Here is a 20,901-nt window from a genome sequence, read left to right as displayed (position 1 = left end):
GTTAAATGGTTACAATAAATATATTAAATCTATTTAGCTTTATGTAGAATAGTGCTTTTGAAAAATCTGAGAACTGTCTTGTGAATATTAGGTGATTATGTATAGTTATTAGTGGCTATCAGTTAGCATAACTGGGATTTCATCTGTCAATTTTTCTCTTAAATGAGCATGTTTCACATGTAAAGACTTTTTTATTTTTTTCAATGTTTATTTATTTTTGAGAGAGAGAGAGAGACAGAGTGTGAGCAGGTGAGTGGCAAAGAGAGAGGGAGACACATAATCTGAAGCAGGTTCCAGGCTCCAAACTGTCAGCCCAGAGCCCTACGTGGGGCTTGAACTCACCCACTGAGCCAAAGTTGAACACTTAACTGACTGAGCCACCCAGGCACCCCTCCCATGTAGAACTTTTAACCATTAAATCAATTTACTGTATTTCTGTATATATATATATATATATATATATATATATATATATACACATACAGATATATATATATATACAGATATGTGTATATATATATACAGATATATATATATGTATATATATATATATATCTGTATATATATAAACACACACACGTTATTTATAATGGTCAAAGTTACTAGAAATTATTAATGATTTGGGACAAACTTCATGCTTTGCAAATGTTTTGAATATAGTTGAATTTAATAAACTTTAAAAGAAGATGATGGAAAAAATGATTAATATACAGTACGATCCATGGTTCTAGTGAATAATGAAAAATGAACTCTTCTTTCATTTATGGTTGATTAAGGTCTCAGAGTAATCCTGAATTTTTGGCAGGCAGGTGGAAATCAGAGTTGAATAATTATGATGGCAAAAGAAACAACTGCTAAACATTCCAAAGTGGGCATTATAGACCTAATAAAATATCAAGCTTTAGAAGTTAATGCTGGTATAGGATTTTTACATTATGAAGAAAAAGTACTAAGTAAAATTACAAAATATTAGAAAAATGTATTCATAATGAATCTGAAATAAGGATAACTGTAAGACAACCAGAAGCAACTGCTGTGAACATTATAAATCACACATTATTGGATTTTAATCATGACTGCCTTTGACAAGACAGAGTAAATGCTGATAAGCTCTCAAAAACAGATCAACCTTAACAGTGTGGGTGACACAATCATGCATTTCATTTGTCCTCAGCTCACAGATTAATCTCAATGGAATTGATATTTTTTTTTGAAAATTGGCTCTCTGCCCAAATGTTTATCATTCAGTAGAATTTTGCTGTCACATCCAGAATACTAATAAAAGTGTAGAATTAACATACAAAGATATTGTTTCTTCCCTTCCACAATTTAGGTGCCTCTAAAGAGGCCTGCTGTTAATTGAGAATTGCACTCTTTCAAAGAGAAATAATCTTGTTATCTTCTTGGTGAAAATTTTATGTGGATAGTTTACAAATTTAAGAAATGAATACATATAGTGGTGACTACCAATGTGGCCAATGTCGTCAGACTAGCAATAGGTAGATTCACTTAAGAAAGTTGAGTGTTTGAGACATTAAGGTAGTGATTTGCTAACTTCTTTTATTTGAAGTGTTCTTTGTGGTATTTTTCAAAATATGGTATGTAAAGAAATCCAGAACTACTCTGGTTGAGAGCTCTGCAGTCCACTCTCCTAACACCAGTTCCCAACAGGTTCTTGAACATATGTAACAATCCCCAAGGGCTTGACACAGCAGCATGAGGAGCTTAAAGAACTTTAAAAAGTTTTTTTTTTTAATGTTAATTTTTGAGACAGAGAGAGACAGAGCATGAGCAGGGGAGGAGGACAGAGAGAGGTTCGAACACGGGGTTCGAACCCATGGACCGTGAGATCATGATCCGAGCCAAAGTTGGACACTTAACCAACAGCGCCACCCAGGCCGCCCCTTAAAGAATTTTTGAATACCAAGGAATAGGCAGGCCTATTCCTTGCTCCAGAGAGAGGTACTTTATCCTCCAAGGCTCTGAACAACTACTTCTTATTTAATGGTGGAAGCAGGGCACACTATCTTTATTATCCACAGCTGCTTGCTGTACAGACATCCTTGAGAAGATAGAGAAGAACAAAAGCAGTTGTGCCTCTGCTTGAATGACATTCACAAACATAAGAGACTATGGACTGTTGCCTCCCAATGATAACATCACCATTTTTTAAAATGTCTCTGAAGATCCTATTAGAGAAAAGCAAAATCTTAAGAGTAATCTTAAAAAAAACACACACACAAACCACTAAATATCAACTGATTGTAGCAAACCATTGTATTACACAACTATAGGGAAAACATTAGGAAGTGAGCCCCAAAGAAGCATATTCTACATGCACCTATGAACATATTTAATAAATAAAATTCAAAATATGTGACGTCTCCATTACATGTTGCTATTACATGTTGCTATAATAGTCTGCACTTCTCTTATCATTTCATGAAGTACTTAGCTTTGTGATATTGTCACCAGCTCTAAACCCCAAGACTTAGCCTTTGTTCTTCACCTGCTTGGACGCACCAACCTTAGTCCCACATTTTTCCTTAAGTTTTTTCCAGCTTATGTCTTACTTCCAGCAAAAGACCCAAGAGGCATAGCATCCCACGTTGGAAACCAAGGCTATCCCTCAAGAAATAATGGGCCTCTGGACAAAGAGTTCCAACTGGTCCAGTCCACCTGGATCAGTTCAAATTTGACCTATAACTCACACCTGTGCAGATGGACCATAGAGTGACCCATGAGTGACTGACAGTTACCTTTACCTCATTGTAATACTAAAATCTCCGTGCAAAGAGAAGCACAACACTCATTGATATAATATACAATGTATGCATACGCATGTTTCCTTAAGGCACATGTGCCACATTATGTCACTTCTACATACAATGACAATCTGCCCTATCTGAATATTCATCCTAATCCTAAATAAAAATGTCCATTCACCCTTGCTAGGGGAGTCATGGCTCTGGAAGTTAGTTCCGTAATGTCCTTATTTGCTGCAAATAAAATTTCCTTTGTGGGACAACTTTATGAGGTATGGTTTCTGTCTGTGTCTCACCAAGAAGCAAACTCACATTAGTATGGTTACAATATGGCTAATAATTGTCTCCTTCCATTAGAATTGGAAGCTTACTGAGATGACACATCATGCTGATATTGATAATGACTGGATCCCAAGCACCTTGCACAGTGCTGGCACATGATCAGGGTTCAATTAATATCAGTGTGAAACATAAATACATAACATGCAGTAGTTTATAAAACAATTATACTATTTATAGAGTTCTAAAATTACTGAATTGACATTTCTTTTCTTAATGTTTATTTATTTTTGAGAGAGACAGAGAGCTTGAGTAGGGCAGAGAGACAGGGGGACAGAGGATCTGAAGTGGGGATCCTCTGAAGCAGATCTGTGCTGACGGTAGACAGCCCGATACGGGAGTCGAACTCTCAAACCCTGAGATCATGACCTGAGCCAAAGTCAGGCACTTAACTGACTGAGCCACCCAGGCTCCCCCCTGAATATTGACATTTCTTAGAGAAGTCTGGGACTATAAAAATTTTAAGTGCTACATTGAGACCTACTCATTCAGCTGCCCACAGTGCAGGGCACAATACAGCACCTGACACAAAGTAGTTACTCTTTAACGCTTGTATATGAGTCCCCCTTAAGCTGTGAGCAACCTCTTGAGGAAACTGGAAACAAAACAATGACAAAAAAGGTTTGGACTACAGTGTTACAGATTCAGAGAGCTAGTTAGTGGCTAAACCACAAATTTCCACATTTCACAGTTTGATTTATGGAGCCATCTAATATGTATATATATATATATATATATATATATATATATATATATACATATATATATATATATTTGAAGGCAATTGTGGCTTCTCTGTTAACATTATTCTGAGTGTTAAAATAGATGTTAATAGAGCTCACACACTAACCTTTCCACAATTTGCTGTAAATATTTTTGTAAAAATAATTTTGAAGTGAAATACATATGATACAGGATAGGAATAATTAAACAGCAATGAAAATCAAAATAACTAAAAGATAAAATAGAATCTTGACACAAAAGAGAGCAAAATTCAGAAGCACTGTCCAGGAAGAACCCCAACCTCATAGACAATGCTCAAGCAGGACAAGACTACAAAACAAATAATTAGGCACACAAGGTTGGCTTACCCCTATGGCCTGGTTGCTTCAAGAAAAGGGGACAATGAGACTTAATGGGTCAGAGCCAGATAGTTTATTACTCAAAACTCAGACAACATCAGGAGCCTCGGCACAGTTGTACTTACTCCCCACCCCCCAATTTCCAGGGAGATCCGCAAGTTCAGATGGATGCTATCTATGCACACAGCATGTGCAGGATGAGGAATGCAAGGCCAAGGGCTCAGCACTTTTTGATCAAGCAGCAACTATTGTAGCAAACAACAAACAAGCCCAGGGAAGGAGCTTACAAGGCACCGGGGGTTGCTTTGAACCACTTTGTTGCCTTTCTGACTGTGACTATAGAAACCGCTCAGTATCAGGTGACAAACCTGGAAGTGTGACACGCCCAGGGAGAAAATCCAGGGATGCTCAGGGACCTTGGAGGACTGCCTCCCTCAACAAGGCTTTTAACCATCACCCTTTTCAAACAAACAATGTGAACAGTAAATACATTTCTATAAACGTTTGCCACCGGGAGATTCGTCTTCTGAATTATTTTGAAACTAAGACTTTATCTTATTATAACAATTATCCTGATTTATATTCAGTTCCCTTTAACAACCTAATCTCCATATTTCACAATCCAGTAATGTTCAACGGAGTCAAATCATACAGCAATAAGACACATTGTAATCAATATCTCTAATATTAAAAAAATGTTAACATATTTTTCGCATACCTGTCTTTGCATTGCAGTCAATGCCTGTGTATGCAAAACCGAATCAAGCATTTTATATATCTTACTAAATATATTCTTATAATCCCAGGCAAGAGTAACAGAACTAAGTGCTCAAGGCTTACCAGCATTTTTCCAGAAAATATAAGAGAACATCATAATACCCGTAGATAATTTCTTTTTTTTTTTTTTAATTTTGGGGAATTCTCTCTAACCATGACTTTCAATGTTAAGCAAAATACAATCTAAAATTCTGCAAATGTGAGTTCCGGCAGGGAGTGAGGTGAGAAATGCAGCGACGCCGGCTGTCCGGGGCCCTTCAGGCCCTCCGGCCTCGGGCCAGCAGGTGAACTGGGGGGCACAGGGACAAGTCGCTGCCTCTGACCTGCAGAGACCCAGCGCCGTCGCCGCGGTTGTCCACTGGCTGGGCCCAGGCCTTGAAGCAGCCACTAACCTCTCCCCACCCGCCGAGGGCCCGAGAAGGCTGGTCTCCGTGGACGCGAGCTCGGCCTCCCTTGGGCCTCGGAGCCCCACAGATGCAGGCGGTGGGATGACCGCTCGGTCCCAGTTGGACGGGACCTCACCTCCGGACAATGGACAGAGGCCCTAACGGGCCCGGAAGGTGAGCGAAGCCCCAGTCCACGCCGGGTGTACCGGTCAACGGGCCCTAAGGTGGTTGGTCTTCGTTCAACCCGACGCTGACATTGGAAGATAGAAATGCGAGAATTACGCACCGCATTTGGCCAATAGGAAGACCACCCTTTGGGAAGATTTTCCTGGTCGTTGATAGAAGGCCTGTGTATATAATATGAAAAAACTGCTCTCAACTTACCCCCAAACCTTTCAAAAGAAAACTTCTGCAAAGTCTGGGCTTTCTAGATGTAAAGAGGTTGCCGACATATGATAGAGTTAGAAAATCACACGTCTTGTGGATGCCTGTTTGGTTTATTAAAAGTCATAGAAAAGAAATGTCTTTGGAAATGACTTTTTTGAAATGGAATTGTTAGACCACCTCTAGAAGCGACATCAGGAGCGACCACGTCCACGTCTGTTCAGTGGGTAAGAGGACATGAAGTAGAAGACCTTGAGGAAGAAAAGAAGGTTCTGTGCCAGACTGGTGATATTTAGAAGACATTTACATGTTATAACCATTTTGTGTGTGTGTGCTTTTATTCCTCAGCTACTGTATAGTTAACAATGCTAAGTACTTTTTTGAAATCTCTAGTCTTTCTAGATGTTCTTAAATGCCTGATAGGTTAAAAACAGAGGTAGTAAAAAGACATTCTGTAAATACCTGTTTGTTAAAATTCATATGAAATACTGTTTAATTTTGGGGAATGGCCAGACCACCTCATCCAACAGTAGGCACTGTGTTTGTGCACTGGTTCAGAGGAGGAGAGAGGAGAAGGAAATGCCACGAGCTCTGCCAGTGTGTTCATAGTGAGGCAAGATTCACCATCGTCCTTTATGTTCCTGCATTTTGTATTACTTAGCTGTGTATGTAGTGTATATACTGGACAAATGAGTACCAATTTGCAACATCTAGTCTTTCTAGATGTTAAAGAGGTTGCCAGGGTATGAAAAAAAAATAGAGTACTAAATAATACCTTTCGTATTTTTTGTGTTAAAATTCCTAGAAAGATTGTCTTCTGAAAATTTGAGCATTATAGCCCATTGGGTTGATGGAGGGAGAGAAGAGAAGGGTTGGTCTTAGGCTGGAATGTTCCTATTTTGAAGACACTTTCACATTATAACTGTTACATGTCTGGAGTTTATTCAAGACTGCTATGTATGTAGTGGGCAAATTAAGTCCTTATTCGAAACATCTAGTCCTATCTAGAGGTTCAGAAGTGCCCAAAGTATGTTAAAGGTAGAGGTAGTAAAATGTCACTTTGTAAATATCTTTTTGCTAAAATTCATAGGAAATTGTCTTGGGAATGGAATTGTTAAACCACTTCTGAGCACTCTTCAGTGGTTGGAGGAGGTGGAAGGGAAAGAATTGCAAAAGGTAATATGCTGGTGTGTTAATACTTGTACATTTTCAGACAAAACCATTTTTTGTATGTTCACATGCATTTTGTTTTGCTGTGTATATAGTGTATATAATGGACAAATGAGTCCTACTTTTGCAACATGTAGTCTCTAGATGTTAAAGAGGTTGCTAGTGTGTGAGAAAGTAGTAAAATTAGCACATTTTGTACACGTGTTGAAACTCAAAGGAAAGCTTTTCTTCTGTAAATGATTTTTGAATATGAAGTGGTGGAGAGAAAGAAATGAGGGAGGGAATAGTTTAGGCCAGAATGGTCAGATTTAGAAGATACCTCAGATTATACCCATTGTTAGGTGTGTGCAATTTTATTTAACAGTGCTTTGTGCATAGTGAACAACTAGGTCCTTATATGAAATATCTAGTCTTTCTAGATATTTAGAAATGCTTGATGTGTTTAAAAGTCGAAGTAGAGTTACGCTTCTTGTAAATAGCTTTTAAAAACTGATGGGAAATACTATTTTTGGACATGGAATTGCTAACTCACCTCTCTGAACAGTACGCTTACTTGTTCATTGGTTGTGGGAGGTGGGAGGGAAGAAATTGCAAAAGACGTTTTGCTAGCATGTGCTAGGAAATTTCAGCTTATCCATTGCCCTATATGTTATGTGCATTTAACTTGACTGTATATATTGTATATATACTGGACAAATGGGTCCTAATTTTATAATATCTAGTCTCTAGATATTAAAGAGGTTGCCAATGTATGACAAAAGTAGAGTTAGTAAACTAACACATTTCGTACACTTTGTGTTAAAATTCATCGAAAGGCTGTCTTCTGAAAAGAACTTTTAGAGATGACATTGTAGTCACATCTAAGTGACACATGTGCCTATCTGTACCCACCCAGTGGGTTGGTGGTGGAGAGGAGCTGTGGGAAATAAAGGGTTCTAGACTAGAATGTTCCCATGCAGAAAACACTTTTAGATATAACCCATTGTTACATGTGTGTAGTTTGTTCAACACTACTTACTGTGTATATAGTGGACAAAATTAAGTCCTTATTTGAAACATCTAGCCTTTCTAGATGTTTAGAAGTGCACAAAGTATGTTAAAAGTAGAGTTAGAAAAATAACACATTTTGTAGACATCCTTTTGTTAAAATTCATGTGAAATATTGTCTTTTTGAAAATGGAATGATCAAAATGATCAAACCACCTCTCAGAGCAGTACACATTATATAATAGTTGTGCTGGTTCAGGGAGGAAGAAGAAAGCGCAAAGGGCTGAATACCAGTATGTTTATAGTTAGGATTAACCATTGTCCCCTATGTCTGCATTCGGTTTTACTTAGCTATGTATATAGTGTATATAAAGGACAAATGAGCCCTGATTTACAACATCTAGTCTTCCTAGATGTTAAAAGAGGTTGCTAGTGTATGACAAAAGTAGTTAGTAAACAAATACATTGTATACACTTTGTGTTTAAATTCATAGGAGAGACTGCTCTGAAAACAACTAGAGGAAGTGAAATTGTTAAAATCCCCTCTAAGCATTATGGATGCTTATACTTTCCACTGGCTTGACCAGAGGTGAAAGGAGGAAGGGTTCTAGGCCAGAATGTTCCTTCAGTGCTACTATGTATGTAGTAGGCAAATTTTGGAACATCTAGTCTTCTAGATGTTTGAAAGTGAACAATATGTTAGAAGTAGAGAATTAAAGTAACAACACCCTTTAAGTTCTGTTAATTTACAGGAATGGTTGTATTTGGGGAATGGAAGTGTTAAACTTGATGTCTTGGAGAGTGTTCACTGCGGGGAGTGGGGGTGGGGGGAAATGAGAGAAGGGTTCTGTGCCCATGAGTCTTTAAGACAAATTCAGATTGTCTAACCATTATTCTGTATGTGCATTTTAGTTAATATTGCTGTGTTAAAGGATAAAACAAGTCCTAATGCCCAAAGTGTATTAAAAGTAGAAGTAGTAAAATAATCCCTTTATAAATGCTCTTTTGTTAGTTTTTAGGAAGGACTGTTCTGGGAGTGTCTGTTAATCTGCCTCTTGGAGCTAGATGTAGTCCTGTACTTAGTCATTGAAATGGTGGAGGGAGCAGAGGAGGGGTGAAGGGAAGGGCTTTTTGCTAGTATCTCCACATCTGGAAGACAGTTTTAGGTTATAAACATAAGTCTATATGTGCATTTTTATAAAGTACCGGTGTTTGTTGTGGAGAAGTTCATTATTTTGTAACATCTAAGCTTTTTGGATGTCCTGAGATGACAAGGTATGATACAATGTACAGCTACTGAGTTAACCAATTTCTAAGTTTTTGTTGTTATAATTGATAGGAAGGAAGCATCTTGGGCATGGAAGTGTTAGGCTGTCTCTGAGAAATGTATGTCAGGACTTACTCATTAGACTGGCAACAGAGGGGCAGAGGGAAGTATAGTGGGAGAGATGCGTGTGGATGTGTTCATATCTACATTCTAGCGATAACAGTTAATGTGTGTGCATCTCTTTGGCTGTACTATAGGAATACACTAAGTGACTCAGTGGAAATATACCTCCTTGCTAATATTTGAATAGTATAGATTGGATAATGAATTCTTTTAGAATCGTTATACTTTGTGTACTCTGTTACTTTATGTCTCATTAAGGGAATGTTCAGCATTTTAATCGTTGCTCTGCCAATATCTTTATCTAGAGGCCTGTTGCCACTATTGTCGCCAAGAAAGGCAGGATTACATTTTTTTTTTCTTTCAGATGGTGTTGGTGTAGTGTATTCTTGGTTATCAAAATACTCTTAGTTTTGGGACTCTGAAATGGTAAAATTCATGGTGTGTGAAAAAAGCATGATACATAACTATGATCTTAATTACATTAAAATGCCAAGTTGTGTAGACACACGGGACCTAGAAGTCAAACTGTAAATTGCTTGTGATTATGGATGACTTTGTTCTTTGCTTCTTGTATTATTCTGTTTCCTTTTATGCACATGTTAACTTTAAAAAAATAAATTTTTTTTTTTTATTTTTATTTTTTTTTTTTAATTTTTTTTTTCAACGTTTATTTATTTTTGGGACAGAGAGAGACAGAGCATGAACGGGGGAGGGGCAGAGAGAGAGGGAGACACAGAGTCGGAAACAGGCTCCAGGCTCTGAGCCATCAGCCCAGAGCCCGACGCGGGGCTCGAACTCACGGATCGCGAGATCGTGACCTGGCTGAAGTCGGACGCTTAACCGACTGCGCCACCCAGGCGCCCCAAAATTCTTTAAACCTAAAAAAAAAACCCCCAAAACTCTGCAAATGTGTTTTTAAATGTGATTTAAGCTAACATTAATTATAGCAACCTAATTGTTAGCTTTATAACTAAATCGTAATTGCTTATATGTATATTACCTTAATTGCTAATCATCATAATAACACAATATTAATAAAGTACATTTTGTTACATTTTAAATTTCTTGTAATGCCATGATCTGTGTCTCATTTTATTTTTTATACAACACTTGTAAGATAAGTACGGCTTTGCCATCCCATTTTGGAAATGGTGGAGACTGGCATAAATCAAGGTTTTGTCCATCACACTGGCAGTTAATTGAAAAGTTAATGGATATGAAGCTAACAAACCCAACCTGGAAAACCCCAAAATTTATATTCCTCTGCCATTTCCATTGGACCTTACTCCCTGGAGCCTAGGGTACATGCTAGTACTGAGTCGGTAGCACCGATCTCATTGGCTGGGGAAATATGCAATAGTCGTTTATTTGTTTAGGAGCTGGAAATTTTTAGCTCCTATCATAATCATAAAAATAAAACTTTAGACTGAATGAAGGTTGTCATGTTCGATAGAGTCATGTTATGACATTTAAGAAAATACCCTTCCTCCGAATAGCTAGAGGCCATGAGCATAAAGAACAGTTAAGTACTTTGCAGCAGATGATCTAAAAGCCCCTAACATCAGACCTTCATTTTTTATCTTGTAAAGAAGACACAGATTTGTGTACTTCATAATATTGATGGGAACTTGGCTCATTTCAGGAATTTAAACACCTGATCCAGTTCTAATCAGATACATATGTTTTTAATATTTATTTATTTTTGAGATAGAGAGAGAGAGAGATGGGGAGGGGCAGAGAGAGAGGGAGACACAGAATTGGAAGCAGGCTCCAGGCTCTGAGCTTTCAGCACAGAGCCCGACGCGGGGCTTAAACCCACAAACCGTGAGATCATGACTTGGGCGGAAGTCGGAAGCTTAACCAACTGAGCCACTCAGGTGCCCCTAATCAGATACATATCTAATATAAAAAAATTAAAGTCAGATTGTGTCTTAATTAGCTGAAAATACAAGAATAAATGTAGTTCTGACCTCCAGAAACTTGTAGGATGGGACAAAAATAACAAGTAGCTGGAAAACATTATAATTGTTTATTATGTGGGAAAATTATCTTTTTTTAAAAATAAATTTACTGGTTTTGTCCACTTTATTACTGGTAGAGTATCACTAAACTTTTATCTCTTTATCTCAAAATAACTTTTCAAGATTTAAGATTAATAGTATTTTTCTAAAAGAGTATGGACTTTTCATCCTGAAATCATCAGCTAGAAAATGGTAATGACGAAAAATTATATGCTGTCAGAGACATAAAATTTGTTGCAACCTAGTTTGCTCTATTTTAAAAGTTGATGGAGTACAAGATATTCTAAAAAAATTTAGTGATTGACAGCTTGACTTCAATTTGTTCTTGCCCTCGCTCTGTTAGGACAACCTCGATATCCTGGTCAGAATACCGTCATTTTCCCATTTGACTCTGTTCTTATGATTGAGTCAATCAGAAGTGATTGAATAAATAGCAATGCTGAAATTAAAATGCAGTACAAACTGCACAATGGAGAAATCAGAATGTAAGACATGCATTGTTTTTGCGTGTTGCAGAAGTAAACCATTATAAAACGTTCATCCATCAATAAAATAGTTCAGCTTCCACTTTCATTAATAACAGAACAGGTATCCCAATTTATTAATTAGTGAAGCAGATCTTATTAATGTCAGCCAAATAAGCCAAATAAACATACTTTTACTCCTGGAATAATCTCATTGATTCCAAAACATCAAATATGGGCAGTCTCCTCAAAAATATGGCATATTGATTATTTTGCATTCAAGTTACTTAAGAGACATGCGGTGCAAGAAGGACTTTCTGAAGTTCTTTCATGCCCATGAAAGCAGGAAATAAATCTCCCATGTGAAAGGTACCCTCTCTGTAAGAGACATTATCACCAGAGACAGAGAATTCAAGGCCAAGAAGTCTATGTAAACAGGTCCTGTTACTTCCTCAGTAACCTACTACCTCAAGCCCAAACTTCTTTATTTTGTTAATTCTTCACGAATGTATTGTTGTTTGACTAAAAAGTATAACAGCTTCCTTCTTTTTTTTTTAATTTTTTTTTCAACGTTTATTTATTTTTGGGACAGAGAGAGACAGAGCATGAACAGGGGAGGGGCAGAGAGAGAGGGAGACACAGAATCGGAAACAGGCTCCAGGCTCCGAGCCACCAGCCCAGAGCCCGACGCGGGGCTCGAACTCACGGACCGTGAGATCGTGACCTGGCTGAAGTCGGACGCTTAACCGACTGTGCCACCCAGGCGCCCCAACAGCTTCCTTCTTTAGTCACTTGAGTCTCATATTTCTATGAGTTCCCATACATGTGAAATTAAAATTTGTGGTGTTTTTCCTCCTGTTACTATGTCTCGTGTCAATTAGATTATTAGACCAACCAAAGAACCTAGAAGGGAAGAAAGGAAAAGTTTTCCTCCCTTCAACTGGTGAAAACAAGTACTTCGATTGGTATCATTGTTTCACTAGTGCCATCATTGATATTAATAAAAGCTTTTAAAGCTGCAGTGAATTCAGGTTAATATTTTTGCTGCTACCACGAGTAAGATGTAATTATTCTCTGAATCTGACCTTTGGTTTATTACAGTCTAAAATGTAGTTCTCAATGAGATTAAAAGTAAAAGAAATCTGTAATGTACTTTTTAATTCAACACCGCATAATCTTTAGATCCTACCAAATAGCAAATTGAATCCAAATCAGTCATTTTACAGTATTTTATTACAACATTATAGATTTCTAAAGAAGCTATTATGTTAAAACAAAATCTAACTGACTTTTCGTATATGCTTTTATTGTCCATAAAATTTTCAATTATTTTTATTGCAGCTCCATTAATGTAGTTCAAATTATTTTCTGGCTGTAAATGTTCAGATAATTTTGACTAAAAAGTCAACTTATCTAAGCTTCTGTCACAACTTGAAATAACCAAATTTAAGAAACCCACAAAAATAAAATAGAAAATTTATAGGAAAATTTAAATGATGATATCCAGAAGTGTTTTGAATCAGAACTCATAGACATTAGTTATTTTTTGTAACTGGGAATCATTAATTGTCTTTCTACATAATAATTTATATATATTTTAAGTATATTTATTTATTTTGAGAGAGAGAGAGAGAGAGCGCATGAGAAAGAAAAGGCCAGAGAGAGAGGGAGAGAGAGAATCCCAAGTGGACTCCGCATTGTCAGTGCAGAGCCAGAAGCCAGGCTCAAACTCACAAACCATGAGATCAGGACCAGAGCGAAAGTTCGATGCTTAACCGACTGAGCCACCAAGGTGCTCCTGAAGTTACATTTACCATATGATTCTCACTTCTTTTTTGACTTTTAGGCAAATAAAAAAAAATTGAATGTATGTATTCTATAAACATTGATGAAAATTCATGAAAAGGATTGCTTACGTAATCTCCTATACCCAGGTTACCACTTCATAAAACTCAGCACAACAAATTTGGAACATATATAGGCACATATAAAGGGTAATTCTATACGTATGTGTATATATATGAATATATATATAGAATATGTATATATGTACACATATTCTCTATGTATATATATAGAATATATATATATAGAATATGTGTGTGTGTATATATATATATATACGTATATTCTGTATGTATATCCTTCACATATGAAGGATAATTCTAATCCACTATAACTAAAATACTGAAGACAGTTACACACTTGGCTTTTTAATTAGTGAATCTATAGTTCCTCATTGTAGGTGAATGATCACTGAGCCAGTAATAAAAAGGCTTGAACTCCCATCTGGGTTCCGTTATTTAGGGACGTGTGATTGCGAGATTAATTCTTAATAGGACCTGCTACAAAACAAAAAGCTCATGAAGTATCTGTTGATTCAAAATGTGATTTGACTAACAGAGGAAAACATTACAGAAAGAGAAGTGATAGTGTATTAGTTTTCTATACTGCCTAGCAAATTACCACAAATTTAGCAGCTAAAACTAGAATGCTTTTTTTCCCCTCAAAGTTTCTGGAATGTAGAGGTTGGGACACAGCATCACTAGGTTCTCTGTTTCAGTGTCTCTCCAGGGAGAAACCCATGTGTTGATTGGAGCTTTGATCCCATCAGAAGCTGAACTTGAGAAGAATCCACTTGCAAGGTCCCTCACATTGTTAGCAGAATTCGTCTCCTTGTGGCTGGCATGAGGTCCCTCTTTTCTTGCTGGCTGTTGGCCAGGGGTTGTCTGAGCTCACGGAGATCACCCACAGGTCCCTGTTACATGGCTGTATCCATATGACCTCTCCCAATACGGAAACTTCTTCAAAACCAGCAACAAAGAGAGATTCTTACTCAAAAGTGGCTCATTCTCTCTTGTAAGGTCTTTCCCCTCATTAAACCACGCCTACATAATCTTTTGATTAATTCAAATTCAACTTATTTGAGACCTTAGTTATCTGAAAAAAAATGTCTTTACTTTTGCCATACCCTATTTGATAGAACAAAGTCACATTCAAATAGAGAAGATTTTTACAGGTGCAAACACAAGGAAGGGAGAATCATTGTGGTCCACTTCAAGTCCATATGCCAAACGTGGAATTGTGATGAACAAGCCCAGTAGACATGCAACTTATCATTTACATATGAAAAAATGGAGAAGAAATCAAATAATGTCACAGTGTTTTCAGATAGAATGTAGTAAGTGCTGGAATAAAAGTAAGTCAAATGGTTAATAGAACACTGACAATAAATAATGGCAAGAATGGTGTTCATTAAGATTCTGTAACCTTGACTAGATAGCTACTACATCCACAGCCTATCATTTATTATAGAAAGTCAAATGGAAAACAGGAGATGAAAGTTGCTTCAAGAAAATTCACATTGATAATCCCTGATTGGAATTTTTCCATGAATCTCTTTCTTTCTTTTCCTAAGATACTGGGCTCAGCCAGACAATAATGGCTTTTAGCATTTCTTCTAGAAGGGACCTTTTCCTCCCTGTAGAATCAACTCTGGACAAATAAAATTATTTGCAACAGCCCTTCCCCCAACCTAAGTGAAAATAAGTGCTTTATTAAACCCCACAAGGGATAAAAAGTGTTCTTATAAATTAGATCTCCAACATTACTCAATTTATTTTTAGAAAGTCGACATAGTTTGGTACTTGTTTTTCCCTGCTACAATATAAAGACCTGAGCACATTAGAAAACTAACACAGAGCTTTCAGTTTTTTCAAACTGAAATGTGATCTCATGCTATATTTTCAAAACAGAAGGGCAACACATATGAGTCAAAGATTACTTGCCACCCATCTTTCAAAAGGGCAAGATAACCCAGTGGTCAGCAACCAACTTCTCTTTTCCAAAGTTTCGGGCTGTAGTAGGGCTGCATCTGTACCCCAAATCCTACCTCTAAAATGTAAGAATAGGAAAGAAAATGATCTAATCATGCAAATCTTTTTTTCTATAAAAATCTTTGTCATATAGCATAAAAGTTATCGGGAAGTTAGATGAAAACTCATTCTATCTGAATCATTAATTATAACAATGAACAATTAAATGGAAAGTCATTCTATTAAAAATTGTTAAAGATCCAGCACCTGTTATGTACTAACAATAGTCTAGATTTGGGGGAGAACTGGAGAGAGTACCCTTCCCAGAATATCTACCCATCAAAGAATTGTTAGGTGCATTATGGTATATGCATATTATTAAATGTTAAACAATCATTACTATATTCTTTCTAAAGGCTATCTAATAAGATTTTAAATTATTTGGAATAAAAAGGATTAAATTTTAACATGAACATGGAAAAATTGGAGAATATTCACCTAACAGAACGTGATATAACAGTAGAAATGAATGATCTAAAATGACGCATAGCAATGTGGATTAATCCCAAACATAATGTTAAATATAAAAAAATAAATTACAGAGGACTTACAACATAATCAGATAATACTATGTAGTTAAAGTACAAAGTAATTCATGGCAACAATGAATATCAAATTCTGTCCAGTTTTTAACTATGTGGGAGAAAGAATAAAAATGACTCTGTAGAGAAACAAAAGGGGCTTCAATCATTCATGTGATGTTTTATTTCTTCAACTTCACATTGGGCATGGTAATATTTTCTTGAAACCTGCTTGCATTCTGAATATTTTGCAAGTATTTTAAAAAATAACAAGCTCAGAAGTAAAACTAACAATAGAAAAAGAAAGCCAGAATATAATATATAATTCCATTTGTTGAGTGGTATCATTTTCTATTTTTTTTTCATCTTTTTCACTTTTTCCCTTTCTTTTCAATGTTCATGCATTAGTGTTAAATGAGAAAAAAAAAAACCCTGTCCCTCAAAATAATTTAAATAAGTCACTGTTTTATTTTCCAAGTTTATTCACTTATTACTATACATTAATCTTTAGGTTTTTATTTTGTGTGCTGTATCTGTTAGTGATTTTTATGTTTACATGGTAAACCTAAGTTTTGAGACTCATAAATTAATATGAATTGAACACATAATTTATATTTCTATAATTTGAAAAAAATCCCACAATTTTTATCGTCTAAATACTTTAGCTTTATTTTTTAAAATGATTATGGAAATAACATACTAATTTCTATTCTCTGAAGGCAGGCCTCACTCTCCAACAGATACACATAAAATATTGTGAGCAAGGATTACATATCTGGGTGCAACATACCTAACTCCTCCTATCTCCTTGTATATCTTAGAAAGACTTGTTCTCACCTGGAATAATATTAAATTTAATACACACTTGTTTTTGGCAATGTAAAAATGAATTCAAGGTTCAGGTAAAGTTCAGTTAGGTATAAATTCAGAAATTTTTATTAAGAAATCCTCATTGAAAGAAAGACTTAGTTATGAATTGGTGTTATTTGGGTTAGATTTGTCCTCTTTTTAAACTTTGTCTTCTCTTCTTACTGAACTTGATGAACAAATGGGCTTCTGAAGCTGACTCAGTTCTTAAAAGCTTTCTGAGAACAGAAATAACATTGATAGTCAGTCACTGTGATTACTTCAGTCAACTTCACTACAACTAGACATGGCACACCAAAAGTTGGGCCTTCAGTGCCCCAGAGGCACCTGAGATTTGCACTTGATCATGTGGATAAGATTAATCTATCTTCTTGCTTCATGGTCAAGTGAGTTTAGTAAAAGATCTCATTAGAAGATCCAGTATTTTTCTTAATTTTTGAAAGAATTATAATCTTCAAATCCCTGCTTCTGATAAATTCTACAGAATTATAAAAATATCCAAATCTGAATATCATCCATGTAGATCTCTGAATTGTAACGCTCCATCAAATAATATATTTCTATTTCTGCCCTCAGTAATACCAAGCCCAATATCATTGGTAGTAGCCACCAGTAATTGAATATGTAATAGATACCAGGGATTTAGATATATTCTTTCTGTTCTTATAATAACTTTAATTCAACATTATTGACCCTACTTTAAAGATAAAGAAATTGAAGTTCAAATTTATATAAAACATAGCCAATTTCGTAAATGAATACCAGTTTTATCACAAACCTTCACTCTTTCCGGTAAGATACAATGTTTTCTGTAAAAAAAACAAAATAATAGCTATGGCCCCTACAGTGCTGTTTCTTTCTCATTTTTTCCTTTTAACATTTTAGAGGAAGAGAGATCGAATGAAGAAAGTAAACAAAAATAAGTTAAGAACAGAGAAAATAAAAATTAACAAATAATATTGAACAGAAAGTTCAAGAAATATCAGCATTGGAGAGTACTTTTTAGAGGCCATAGTCATATGCAAATAAATGAATATATACATATATATATAATATGCATTTATTTATATAATTTATATATAAATTATTTATTTATGCAATTTATTTATAATAATATAATTGTAAGATATATAATATTTTATATAAATCAGTGTGTAAATTTATACGTAATATATATGTATACATAATTTTAAAGAAATAATTAACTATCTTCCTTAATTCTTTAGTAAATATGCCCTCAAATATTATAAATTAGATGGCAAATTGATCAGAGTATCACTATAAGCCTGAAAAACAGCCACATTTCTTAAAAGTATAATGGAAATGGTGTTCTGATAATTAGAATTAAGGCAAATCCTCTCTATAAACATTTTTTTGAACTCCTCTGTACTACCTCACAAAGAAATGAGAAAACAGGAGTTATATCCAGTTCCTATATGTTGACTAACTTTAACTAAAAAATTCATGTGCTTAAAGGTTTCAAATAAAAGAACTAGCCAAGTGCATATCGTTACTATTTAGAAAAGTCTTTCATGGTAAAAACTATTATAATATTCTTACTCATTAAATCCCAATTATCACAGGATCCTTTTCTACACAAGATTTGAATTAATCTATTGGAGATGTACTTCTTATTTGAAACACATGAAATATTATTGAATGCATTAGTACTTTTACTTGAATCCAGTAGAGATATGCCATGTCAATTGGATAATTATTTAGTTATGATTGCTTTCTTTTTTAATTTAAATCAACACACCCAACTGATTATACAGTTATTAGAATTGTAAGGGTGACAAGCATTTAACCTGTGTAAACCATTAGTCAATAAGCATTACCTGGGGCGCCTGGGTGGCGCAGTCGGTTAAGCGTCCGACTTCAGCCAGGTCACGATCTCGCGGTCCGTGAGTTCGAGCCCCGCGTCGGGCTCTGGGCTGATGGCTCAGAGCCTGGAGCCTGTTTCCGATTCTGTGTCTCCCTCTCTCTCTGCCCCTCCCCCGTTCATGCTCTGTCTCTCTCTGTCCTAAAAATAAATAAACGTTGAAAAAAAAATTAAAAAAAAAAAAAAGCATTACCTATAAAACCATTGAATGTCAAGTAGAAGAATTTTAGGTTTATCTGCTGGTTAACTGATGTTCTTTACAAAGACAGTCTATGAAATCTTATGGTGTTTTAAATCATCAAACACTATTCTTGTGATCTAAAATAATTTAAGGAATTTAATACTTTTGAAACTCACCCTAGTTTTTAATTCTCTTTTCATGTATAAAGATGATGTTTAATGCTATTTTTTGCCAAGTTTCTTTGTTTTGGTCAAAAGTATAATCATCACGAAATGGTGTATTACTGAATAGCCTTAAGGACAACTTGAGTTTTTGAATTTTTATTGGTTTAACAAATATGACCATATAAACTGTAATTTTATACTAAAAATTAATTATTTTTGCATGTTTAAAATTATGTAAATAAAATTTCTTAATACGTAATATTAGATGCAATATTGTATGTGTGTGTGTGTATATATATATATATATATATAGATCACATTTAACTTAGGAAGCATTATAAAACCAATAGAACCCAACACAAAATGGAATAAAACAGAATATAACTAATGTTATAAAAGCTTCCTATATAATTTCTGGAAAAGCTCCGTTCCTTTTCTGAAGAGGAGATAATGCTACTGATACTCTGTTCATCATCTTCTTATAATTCTTTATAGTTATATCACAAATATGTGCATACTTAAAATATATATCTTGTTTTTCCTTTTTGTGTGCTTAGAAAAAAGAATAGAAAATGCATGCAGTCTTCTATGAATTTTTCACTCAAATTTATATTTCTGAAAGTTATCATAATTGAAGTATATAGCCTTGGTATATTCATTTTTAGTGCTGAGTGATATTCCATTGTTTCAATAATTACAATTTATTTATCCATTCTCAAGTTAATGAGTTTTACACTGTTTCGTTTTTTCCTCTTATGTGTAATATCTCCTCACTAGACATTCTTTGTATCTGCTTTTACTAAGTGCAAAATATGCTTTTGTGTAGGAGTGATACAATGGGGCTTGGATTATATTAATGGTTGTGTATTAATACCACTCAGCAAATGGTTCAAAATACATAAATGATTCAAATACATTAAGCCTGTATTTCCTTCTTATTTAGCAGGTCAAGGAAGGTAGCTAATCTCCATCCAGTTTCTTTTTTCTTGTACCATATAGTTGTCTGCATATAGTTATCAGAGCACGACAAGAACACAGAGGTTGCTTGCCTGTATCTTAGAAACCTTGGCCCAGAAACGGTGTACCGAATAGTTAGGGGCTGAATTGTGTATGCCCAAAATTCATATGTTGGAGTCCTCAAACCCAGGACCTCAGAATGTAACTGTATTTAGAGATAAGGTATTTAAAGAGGTGATGAAATTAAAATGATACCATGAGGGTAGGGCCCTAATCTAATATGGCTGGTATTCTTACTGGAGGAGGAAGAGGCACCAGGGATATGCATGCACAGAAAAAAGATCATGCAAGGACACAGTAAGAAAGTGACCATCTATGAGCCAATCAGCCCTCAAGAAAAACTAACCCTGCCAGCACCTTGATCTAGGACTTTGAACCCCCAGAACTGTGAGTAATACATTTCTGTTCTTAAGCCACCCAGTCTGTGATGTTTTGTTATGGCAGCTCTAGCAAATTAATACACTCACTTTTGTTTTTATTCCGATGATATACATGGCTGTGCTTACTTAGGGTGAAGCCTGGGGTACATATTCTCTGGCCGAGCACCTACAAATGTCAAAATACGGACATTGTACTGTATCTCTGCCTTACAGAGCATATGAATCACCAGCTCCATAAAATAATGCCCT

Source organism: Puma concolor, chromosome C2 (assembly GCF_028749965.1).
Source record: "Puma concolor isolate L17-30 chromosome C2, mPumCon1.1.hap2, whole genome shotgun sequence".
In the NCBI taxonomy this organism is placed as follows: Eukaryota; Metazoa; Chordata; class Mammalia; order Carnivora; family Felidae; genus Puma; species Puma concolor.
This window is presented reverse-complemented; position numbering follows the sequence as displayed.